At 36.5% G+C, this 8287-nt stretch overlaps 1 protein-coding gene across 2 annotated transcripts in view; it reads right to left on the reverse strand.

Moving 5' to 3' along the window:
• Positions 1 to 6520: 6520 nt before the first annotated feature.
• LOC101633728 (caspase-13-like) overlaps positions 6521 to 8287 on the reverse strand; it is a 16580-nt gene continuing 14813 nt past the window's right edge. For both annotated transcript variants that reach the window (XM_012729326.1, XM_012729327.1), the window contains exon 9: positions 6521 to 7076. The gene's annotated coding sequence lies outside the window, so the exon portion shown is untranslated. The remainder of the gene's footprint in view (positions 7077 to 8287) is intronic.

An 8287-nucleotide genomic window follows, 5' to 3' on the forward strand; every position in this document is an offset into this window, starting at 1 on the left:
GGGAGGCATTTGTATATTAAATACTTTCACAAGACTAGATTAAAATAACAGACCATGAGGTTCCAGGGGGTTGTATCAAGTATTAGTTTCACTGGTTGACTCATTTAATTGCTTTTAGATGATTAGGTGGGTCTAATCACTGGAAAACTGATATAGTTCTGTTATCACTATACTAAAATAAACTTCATTTATTTATACTTACACTATTTTTAGCTATCTCTGTTTAATATATATGATTTTTTTAAATTGAAGTAACATTGATTTACAACATGAAATATGATCCAGTGTTGTAAAATCCCACATCCTCAGAGGTATGTCACTACACCACACCCATCACTAAGTCACTTACATTTCTCTACCATGTTGTGTCCTTTCTTCACTTTTTCCCTTACCCCTCCACTTAGAGCTTCAATTCCACAATCATATCCCTAGGATTTGTCATTGTTATGGAACATTGAGTTAGAAGAGAACGAAAGCAATAAAATAATCTCATTCACAATCACAAGATATAAATATCTGAAATAAACTTAACAGAGGGAAGTAAACTATAAGATATTATCAAAAAAAGTTGAAAACACACAAAATATGGAGAAGTAGTTCCTGTTTATGGATTGGAAGAATTAACATTATTAAAATGGTCATCTTACTCAAAACAATATACAGATTCAGTGCAATCCTACTCAAGACTTCAATGGTAGTCTCCAAAGAAATAGAACAAACCTACAGGAAATTCATGCAGAACCACAAAAGATCCCAAATAGCCAAAACAATCCTGGCAAAAAAAGAGGCAGAATGGTGATATCACACTTTCAGACTTCAAACTATATCACAAAACAATGATACTGGAAAACAGATGAATGGAGTAGAATTGAGAACCAATAAATAAATACATCTATGGACAGTTAATCTACCACAAGGAATCCAAGAATACGCACTAGAGATAGTACTGCTGCTCTAACTTATGGTGGGAAAACTAGGCAGCACCATGCAAAAGGGTGAAGCTAGACCACTAAATCACAATTCATACTTAGTCTATTTTAATATTGTATCTTCAACAAAGTCCTGATTTCTTTATAAATCAAGATTTCTAGTTTCCTGATTATGGAAACCAGTGTAAATGCCCTCTCTACCTAACATATCTCATTCACAGAAGAAATATTCTTAAGTTAGTGATAAGTTATAGTCATAGCCACACCTGCAATCTAGAAAGTTATATTTAGAAATTTTTCTACAAAGTTACTTACATAGAGTTGAATACTTAAAAGCAAAGAAGTCCTTCCCCACATGGGTCTTTGTGATATCATTACAAATACAAGTGTTCCCTCTGACCAAATGCAAGAGTTGAACCTATATGAGGACAGAAGCTTCTGCATTTCAGTCACATAAACATACCTTTCTCCTGCTTTCACAACTTTGTCTTATGAAAGATGTGTTGAACATGCACACACATAGAATTCCTTTACTATTACTTTTTTTACTTTAGTACCTTTTACTGTAACATGTCATCTGTTAAAAATACAAATATCAGGCCCTCCATGGTGGCACAATGGTTTAAGTGCAGCACTATGACACTATCCTCAGCCACTGAAGCACACGTTTGATACTGGGCCAGGGAAGTAACCCACATGGCTTGGCAGACCTCTCTGACCTGCCCACTGTTCCCCTTTGTAGTGTATTTCAGTCGATATGCCTGTTCTGTTGTCCAATCTGTCTCTGAATCCTCTCACCCCTTGTAACTCTGGCCTGTACCCTGGCTCTTGTATGCATAAATAAATATTTTTTAAAATGCAAATATGTCACTACTAGGAAAACTACCCCACTAACTGGGGACCATAATGAGCCCACTTGCACTGACAAGAGAATGACTATGTATAACTTAAGGTTGCTCTGAGATGTGGATTGTGGTCATCTTTAAGATTCGGGCATGTTTTAGAGAAATTTCACTTTCTGACAGCTGAAGGAGAAGAATTTCCATGAACCCAAATAAGAACTTACAATATTTCTGTTTGTACAGTACAAGGGATAATCACAATATTTAAGACTTTTCTGTAAAAAGTATTTTTCATTCTGAGGCAGGAAATTTCTTGTCTCTATATAAAAAGTTAATCTTTCAATAACAAAACATTCCCATAGATTCATGGATATGCATTATTCTAGAGAAGGGATCCTCCTGTTATGGTCTGGGGCCAAACTCAGCTTGTCACTAGGTTTTATTAGTAGTATTTTGTTGTAACACAAAGATAATCAGTGTTGCTTACTATCTATTGAGTGCTGCCTTATTTGCAGCTTGCTATCTACTGCTGATTTCATGCTGTAACAGCAGCTTCACTCATTGTGACAGAGACCACATGGTCCAAATAAACTCAAGTGTTTATTCTGAGGCCCTTCTAAGTTTGACACGCTATAGAGAGAACGACACATTTATGTCCTGCTAACTCTGAAACAACCTATGTTTTTCTTTAACAAGGAGGAATCTAGGCTCCCAGAGACTTATTCTTTGGGCTAAGCCACAGCAAAGCAGAATATGGTTGTGTTTTCCCCATCAAGCACTCAGTGTCTGGGGAAGGTTCTGTAGTCTGAGTGTATGGCCAGAGTATTACAGATAAGTGAAAGACCATCCTTGAATGAAATAAGAGTTTCTGCACATTTCATTGACTGATTGATTTAAGATTTTATTGATTTATTTGAGATAACAATGATTGTCATCACTGTGTTTGATTCAGAGAAACCAGTTTTCATCTCCTCAAATGTGTATCACCACTAATTTATTTATTTTTAAATATTTACCCGGTACCTATTTTGACAGGTGCCATTTCAAAGATGAGTTTGGGATACAGTCATTAACTAAATGGACTGATCCATACTTCACGGATCTTACATCTTAGCATGAGGCATAATATAGTGAATAAGTGAATTTTATGGGATGATACAGTCATTAACTAAATGGACTGATCCATACTTCATGGATCTTACATTTTAGCATGAAGCATAATATAGTGAATAAGTGAATTTTATGGGATGATTGAAGGTGAAAATTGCTAAAGGAAAAACAAAGTGCAGCAGTGTAAAGTGATCAAAGATGCTGGGACAGGATTAGGGTGGATCAGAACATGTGGATTAGGACATGTGTTGTATTAATCAGGCAAGGGAGGAGCAAGGGACATAGTTTATTGTCACCTTGCAAAGAGGAAGGAAAAAGCAGAAGTTGTATACTGATAGCTGATAAATGTCAAGTAAAGGTTTAGTCCTGTGGCTCCAGATACTCACAACTCAGGTGTTTCTTGGAGCTGATGATATGGTCCTTAAGTATTTTCCTTGTTATTCATTTTTTTTCCATGCCATTTTCAAGCAGATCTTCAACCTCACCCATGATGGTTTTCACTCCTCTTTGGAATCTTCATAAACCATGCTTATTTAACATATGTTTTCATCAAGTCACCAAAAAAGCTATCAACCCTTTTTATGGCCATTGACTTCATTATGTTGAAATTTATTTTCTGTGAAAATGATAGGATTTTTAGACAGGGACAGAACTTTAGAAATCTCATTCTAGGTCAGTGATTTTCTTTTTTTTGGGGGGGGTGTATCTTTTTTTAAGATGTATTTATTTATGCATTCAGAACTGGCATGCAGGCCAGAGTGGTAAGAGGATTCACCAGAGACAGAGTGGAGAACAGGACAGGCAGATTGACGAAGTACACAGCTGAGGGGAGCAGTAAGTAGGTCAGGAGAGATCTGCTGTGCTATGTGGGTCACTTCCAGGGTTGGGGATTGAACTTACACTGAAGTGGCTGCAGCCAGTTTGCAGTGTTCCACGTTAGCCCACTGCACCAGCAGGGAGAGTCTGATTCTCACATTTTAATGTGAAATAGAAGAATCCCTTAAAAAGCTATATAAGCAGAGTTTCTTGTATCCCTAGAAATTCTGATTTGAGGGTTTCGGTGGAACTCACAAATTTTTCATACTGTTATTTATCAGGTAAAGCTATAAGCTGTTGATTTTAGCATCATACTTAGAATATAGCATTCTGGCTTTCTGCAATTGGAGAAACTGAACTTCAAAGAGGGAACAAGATCTCTAAGAAGCTTAGTGATCACTGGTTCTGCTCAGTGTGTGCCACCCACAATGCCTCATTCTGTAACTCTAGTCCACATTGTAAGGAAAAAGAGTTAACCAAGATCCTTTTCACCCAAACAAAAGACTGCTGGTTACCAGCAGCTATTATGATTTTCACCTTTCTGACACTAGCAAACAACAGATGGGCCTCCTGGCATAGAGGGGCCAGGAGACTGGTGGCTGACATGCCCTTCAGACTTCCCATCCATGTCTTTCCCTCCCTGCCTACATATACCATGCCATGCTTCAGCATCAAAGGCATGGCAGGTACCCCTAAGGCTCCAACACTCTTCTGTTTGCTCAAATCCATCAAGCAATGCCACTGACTGCCTCATATGACTAGTGAATATAGTTTATTTACTCTGTCTCACTTCTATCTTACCCTGCCTAATATTTGGTAGCATCATGATTTTCAGTTTTTGATTCATTTGTAAGCATTAAATAATATATTTAATCATCATTTAGTATTGCTTAGCAACTTTTAACTGATAATTGCCTTTACACATTCCCTACCATTGTTTCTCACCTCAGATTATACCATCATTGTTTTATTTGAGCTACATTTTTATTTCACATTGCCCAAGTTAAGATATCCATTCACTTCTGTACCCACAGCCAAGGTATCTGTATTGTGTTTATACAGTAACTTTAAAACTAAAACACCAGTGAAGTGCACTTATATTAATGGCTATGTCCATATATCAGTGTCTGACCAAGCCTCTTTGCGCCTGGTGCCTACAATGATTTTCCATTCAGAGACAACATCAACCCTCCCTTTCAATCTACCAGCAACCTGCCTAGTGTCACTTGCTGGGCCTTCTTTAATTTGAAAGCTAAGCCACGATATTTTTTACTTTATTCACCCACCTCATGATCCCATTTCTCTTCTAAGTTATTTTTCTCTTACTTATACCATTAGTATAATCACAAAACATATTATAAGTTCTCTGTTTCCACTTTCCCACACTCCTCAAAAGCATTCATTGCTTATTCCTAGTGTATCCAAATACTTTAAGTTCTTTTTTTTAAATCAGTATCATTTTCCCAATAGTTCATTTCATGTCTCTGTATAACATTTTATGGATTTGCAATGATTTCAAAAATTTTCTGTATTATGTCTATAAGGTTATAAGATTATCTATAATCAGAATCTGTGATATTACTACTACTATTATTATTATTATTATTATCATATATCTATCACTAATCCCACCCATGTAAGACAGTGAACAAAGTAAATGCTGTTTTTTCTACTCTACTCATTTCTCTCTCTTTCCCCAGCCCCTTGCTCCCTGGGGCACAGCATTATTTAAATGAAGTCTGTTAATAACTCTAAAATGCTCTGTAAGTGTTAAGTGAAGAGTCACACATCTTATCCTTCAAATAAAAAAAAAGCTAGAAATGACGAATATCAGTGAAGACTGTATGGCACAAGCCATGGGAGACAAATAAGGCAGGCCTGTTGTGCCAGTTAAGCCAAGCTATAATATAAAAGAAAATTTCTTGAAGGAAATTAAAAGTGCCTCTACAGTGAACAATTGAAGATAAGAAGGAAAAGACCTTATTGGTGATGACAAAATATTAGTGATTTGGATAGGTGAATCCAGCCATAATGTTAGCATTAAGCCAAAGCGTACTTCAGAGTAAGATATTGCCTTCAAATCTATAAAGTTGAGACAGGAGAAGATGCAGAAGAAAAGTTTGAACTAGCAGAGCTTGGTACATGACATTGAAGAATAGAATCCATCTGTGTAAATAAAAGTTCAAGATAAAGTGGCAAATGCTGATGGAGTAACTGCAGCAAAATTCCATCTAGCTAAAATCACTGATGAAGGTGGATACACTGAATAACCCATTTACAATATAGTAAAGAAAAGCTTATATTGCAAGAAGATGTATTCTAGGACCTTCACAGATTGTTCCTTAAGAACATACCTGATTCACTAGAGGAAGTAAAAATAAAAACATTAACAGGAGTTTGGAAGAAATTGAATTCAGTCCTCACAGATAACATTGAAGAGTTCAAGGCTTCAGTGGAGGTTGTATGTACAGGTGTGATGGACATAAAAACTGTTTCTGATGAAGAGTCTGAATGAACAATGATGAAAAGACTACAAAGAACTTAAGCCATTCTATTAATTTAGTTGATATAGCAGCCACAGGCCTTGAGCATGCAATTAAACAGCATCATAGAGAAATCTTCTAGAAAGAATCAGTTGATTTGGCAGACTTCAGTGTTGCCTGATTTTAATAAGTTCCCACAGCCACCCAGTCTCCCACAACCACCACCCTGAGCAGGCAGAATCCATCAAAATGGAGGTTGGACCCTCCACTATCAAAATGATAATGACTTGCTGAGTTTAGTACAATGATTAGCATTTATTTAGCAATAAAATATTTATAAATTAAAGTAATATTTTCATTTAAACATAATACTCGTATATATTGAATGAATCCATTAAGGCATAAACGTAACTTTCATATGCACTGGAAGTCACAATAATCATTTAGCATTTTTTATTGTGTATTTGCTTCATTGTCATGGTCAGGAAACTAAGACACAGCATCTCCATGGTGTGCTAGCATTCGATTAGAAAGCTTGCCCTGTGCCATTCAAGCCTCAGTAGTTTTGTGGTGTACATAGGAAGAAATGGTCAATCTGTAGTTCTGAGACCCAGATGGGCACTGTCAACTTTCACCCCTTGTATTGGGTAGTTCTCTGCACTTGGTGAAGTCAAGGTGCTATGTGAGCCATACAGCTAGAAAACACTTAGCTTCTTCCACTTCATTTCCATTCCCAACATTTTCATTGACATTTTCTTCTCTACTAGAGAACACATTTATTTGTTCTATTTCATATTTTAATTTTTATGGATATTTTAAAAAGGCAATTATGAGTTCTGTATGGCCCAGGTGTGCCTTGTATTTGATTTAAAAGGAAGCTGGATCGATGTGATTTCCTGAAATAGAGAAAAAGAACCAAGATCAAGATCATTATCCCGTAAACCTCACACCTCTCAGACTGTGATTCTTCCCCCTCTTTCCCTGTGCTTTGGCCACATCCCTTGGTTTCTATCTGTGACCATTTTCTAGTCACCAAAAAACACTCTGGGTGATCTTGGTAAATCTAAGTTAGATTAGACATTTCTTTTCAAATACTTGATGGATGTGATATCATTCAGGAAAATATGTCTAAATCTTGATCTTGTGACCACCCAGACCCATGTCACCAGGTTATTCACCATTTTTTCTGAAAATGCTTCTGCCATTTGTCTCACTCTCCCATCCACCACCTTCTTGAACATTTTTAAACCTATTATGTACAGTTCTGCATCAGGGCATTTTCACATGCTATTCCTTGTGCAAGAACACTCCCACAGAGAACCACAAGGACCACACACCTACTCCACTTTGCTCTGATCTCACCATTTCAATGAAACCTTTCCTGGATAATCCAGGTATAACACTACAGCATTCATCATTGTGTGCCTCTTTATTATGCTCATATGTATGATATACATAATTGTTGTGATTTTCAAGTCTTTATCCACAATAGACTATGAACTATTTGAAGAAAGGAATCTATTTAATATGTCATTGTTATAGCCCACACATCCAGCCCAACAGAATCTGGATCATAGTAAGTGTATGACAGATATTAGTCACATAAGGAATTCAACCCCCAAATATGATTCTATTGGACTTAGTCCAAAAACATGGTCTTCTGAAATACCTATGAAATTATTCAACTGACATCAGAAACCAGAGGTTTCTGTGAGGAGATAGTTTAAATATTCAGATAAACATCACAAAATATAATTTGAAATGTGTTCCTGAAAAGGAACTGATAGCCTGCTTATAATATGATATAAAGTTGTTACAAATGGGTAAAATGATTGTTGGTTCTAAACTCCTTGTACCCATTACCAAACATTTTGACCAAAGAAAATTGTTTGAACCAGCATAGAAGCCTGATAGATTCTGAGCTATGAGCAGGGATCTTAGGGCAGAATCCAAGTGTTCCTGTAACCTACATTATGAAAACAGTCTTAAGACGAGAATCTGGAAACACATCTAATACACGTTAAAGTTCCTGATAGCTGGTGGTGTTCAGTGTCAGTATGTGATACCTGCATTCAGAGGACATAGTTCTATTTCTTTACTGTTGGTT

The sequence above is a fragment of the Condylura cristata genome, unplaced genomic scaffold (assembly GCF_000260355.1).
Source record: "Condylura cristata isolate star-nosed mole 26May11 unplaced genomic scaffold, ConCri1.0 scaffold00025, whole genome shotgun sequence".
In the NCBI taxonomy this organism is placed as follows: domain Eukaryota; kingdom Metazoa; phylum Chordata; class Mammalia; order Eulipotyphla; family Talpidae; genus Condylura; species Condylura cristata.